Source organism: Callorhinchus milii, unplaced genomic scaffold (assembly GCF_018977255.1).
Source record: "Callorhinchus milii isolate IMCB2004 unplaced genomic scaffold, IMCB_Cmil_1.0 Scaffold117, whole genome shotgun sequence".
Lineage (NCBI taxonomy): Eukaryota > Metazoa > Chordata > Chondrichthyes > Chimaeriformes > Callorhinchidae > Callorhinchus > Callorhinchus milii.
The window spans coordinates 124548-128177 of record NW_024704858.1 but is presented as its reverse complement, the minus strand read 5'-3'; positions in this window follow the sequence as shown (position 1 = coordinate 128177).

Below are 3630 nucleotides of genomic sequence, written 5' to 3'. Positions count from 1 at the left end.
CCATCATTATATCCTTTTAAACCCTATCTTTGTCCCATTACTTCACCAGCACTCCTTCCAAACTTCATTCTGCTCTTAAAAATAACACCATCTGCGAGCTGCTGCTATTCGTCCAAGGTTCGTCGCTCTTCATCCTTTCACAGAAAATACCTGTGCAAACTATTAATTCTACTTTTCTTATTTCTGGGTGGTATTGAGCTTCATCCTGGACCAAATGTAAAGAACTCATATAATTCTGTAGATTTTTCTGGCAGAAAAGGTGTTGGTGTTCTACATGTCAACATCAGAGGGCTTTTGATTAAATTAAGTCAACTAAAACTAGAAGTAGCAAATCTTGACCCGGACATATTTTGCCTAACAGAAACATTTCTCACTCCTGCCGTCAATGACTTGCAGATTACGATTGACAACTACAATCTTTTTCGGCTTGACCGAGGATCTAAAGGAGGTGGAATTGCCATCTATGTTCGTAATACTATTGCATGTTCACCAGCTCACTCCTTGTTTAAAAAATGTTGCTTTGAAGGTCTGGCTCTCAGAATAACTCTCCCTAATAATCAACACATATTGGTAGTGTGCTGCTATAGACCGCCTAGTGGGAAGGATGTTGAAGCTGCATCTGCACTGAGAGAGCTTCTTGGGGGCCTCCCTAAAGGTGAAATAGTTTTAGTGGGTGATCTAAATTGGAATTGGCTAAACCCGCCGGCCGTGGCCACAAATTTTGCAGATGAATTTAACCTGTTTCAATTAATAAATGTCCCCACAAGACCCAACCTAAAAAATCCGGGACAGTCATCTCTGCTTGACGTCCTATTGACAAATGCCCCTGTCTCACTTAAACAACTGCATAGAGGTCCCGTTTCTCTCATCCATCCAGAAGTTATCTAGCCCTGCATATCTGACGGTGGACGTCAAGCCCCGCCTTTACTGCATCTACCAACAGTATTAACCAGGTCGGACGCGTCGAGATTAAAGTCCATACCAGGAAATCCTACTGTTCAAGTGTTCCGGTCGCGCTTCTGCATTCCGGTTCAAATACACTTTGCCCGAGTACTTAGCTGCCCTTTCTGTATAATTAATATCAGCCCTAACTAGCAGTGAGGGATCTGACTAGCAATAGCCTCTGGATCCTGGGTCACACAACGGCAAGGCATTACCATCTCAGGGAACTGATCCTCACTCTGGAATTGTAAATACCGGTCCATTCCCACTAAGTAATGCGGCACAGCGACGAGTCGAGCTGCGGGGAACTTATTGTTGGGGTGTGCCGACTATGCTTTACTTAACGGCTCCTATCTAATTCCTCGCTAACACGCCAGTTCATTGTCACTGCTAGGTAGTCAGTTGGCTCGTCCGATGATCAGCGACATAATGTCAGCTACAGGTGGGACCAATTAACGATACTTCGCCACTATGAACTATTGACATACCGCGCCGATACTGGGTACGTTTGTCTTTATTCCATAAGTGCCTCATAGCGAATGTGCGCAATGTGAATCAATCCGTACTAGAGCTGGTTGTATCTTACCGTTCTTTAGCCACGCCAGACACTTAAGAGCGTCTCCTAACCTTACGCAGCAACCTCCGTCAGGCTTTGTGACATCTTACATTACAATCTCGGTTAGTGTCACGCGGGCTCTGTCGGGTGCAAGCCACTCGAGTGTTTACACGGGGTTACTTTGGTGCCATTTCCACAAAATCCCGGTGCTCACTGCAATTGAGGTACAGTTGCGGGGGATCAGGCGTTGCGGTGGGGGATAGCCGACGTTCAGAGTTTAGGTGGACACATAAACGACCCCATGGCTTACCGATACCATATCCTTGTAACGTCTTGTACACCTCGTGCTCTGGAACATAATAGTCCTGCATGATCCAACTCGGGTGATTCGGTCTTATATGCCACGGCCATTATAGGCCTCCGTGGGTTTCATGTACCTAAACTCGAGGGTTCCCAGTAACTGTTAAACTTGCGCAGACTTGCACAGAGCGCTCCAAGGGACTGAAACTAACGCGATTTCTATTGCCGAATTTACACATCGCCTCCACTTCAGGCAAAACTTGTCAGGGCTTAAAAGCGACCTACAAGGAGCGACCATTGTCTCCATCTTATAGGTTGCCCTAGGCTCCATAGTCTTTACTGGTGTCCGTACCAGGCTCTGCGCCGGTCGTCGCTAGCTCTCCTCTTTACCACAACGAAACTGCGGAGCACGGCAGGTAACTGTGAAATAGCTGTAAACGTAATCCGATCAGCACCGCGTTTGGGCACTGATATTCGGCACTGCAGCTAGCATGAAGACAGTTATGAGGATAAACTCCTTATTCAGACAAGATGGCTTGTCTAAACGACACCCGTAGGCCCAGACTTGCTGCAGGGCTGAGAGCGTATGAATATGGGCTTCGCGGGATAAGGATCTTGTGCTCCTGGCCCAAGATCATCGCGCAATAGGATTTACTACGCATGTGGATTGCTTCACTGAGATGAGACAACAAGCGGCTGTCAACAGCGAGGTAGTATCGCCAGTGCTAGTCTAAGTGCGTGACCGCACCTGTGGTCCCGCGATTATCCGTTTGTTTGGTTTTTTCTTTTTATGGCATTTCGGAAACCAGTCGGGACTCGGTCGCTTATACCGCGTTATAGCATGTGGACCTTTACTACAGATATACAGCACCCCAGGTCTTAGGTCATCAGGCGGAGCTGTTGTGGGGGCGGACAATGATCTTTGTGGAGATTCCCTCAAAATGCCTTCGAGAGGTGAGATGATACTCCAGCCTTTATGCAGATCCTCCCTCCCTGTAAGCCCTACTTTCGCTATTTTGTGCTACGACATTACCACTATCGGCTAGTCTGCAAGATAGCAGGGAGTGCTTTATTCCTTCGTATCGTCGGTTCCCGGCCCTCTTGTCCGACTGTTACATTGCCTTGGTTAGTCCCTTCTCTTAAGCGTGGTCAAAAAAATGCTATAGAACTAGCCGTCCGCTTAGAGAAGAGAGGTTATAGATTACCGATTAGTAGTCGGTTATCTCCCACCCCTTATCTGTTATATTCTGTCAGGTCTTTCCGTTCTTTCGGAATAGTGCATACCCACCATAGGACCTGACTCGCTGTCTCGAGTCTCTTGACTCCATTAACCCAATGGACACCAGATCATCGCAGACCGACCGTCGCTGTTAGGATATCGTGGTTCTAGCGCACCATTACGTGTACACACCATATCGGCAGAAGTACTCAATGATTTCGACTGCGTAGGCGTCTAGACCAATCTACTCCTTTTGCGGCCATCTCGACTGCAGCTTCCGACGCCTTGTGGCGTGGTAATTCACGCGGACCTTTGGAAACGCCCGTATACCACACATTCTCAAATCCGTAGTCGGAATATGGCAGTAGGGACAGAGGTTTGTGTACGTGTCATCGTCCTCCCGAGGCGTAGCTGGACACCATCAGTCCTATTATCTCAGCTTACTGCTGAACTCCGCGGATGCCAATCGCGGACTAGCAAACGTTTTCCTAACTGACCTCATACTCCTCGGCAGCTATCCGGCCCATGAACGGGGTATCAAGAGGGGGGAGAAGCAAAGATTATCCGAAGAGCCAAAAGTGAATAACGGATGTGGGTAGTCCCCGTCTACCTT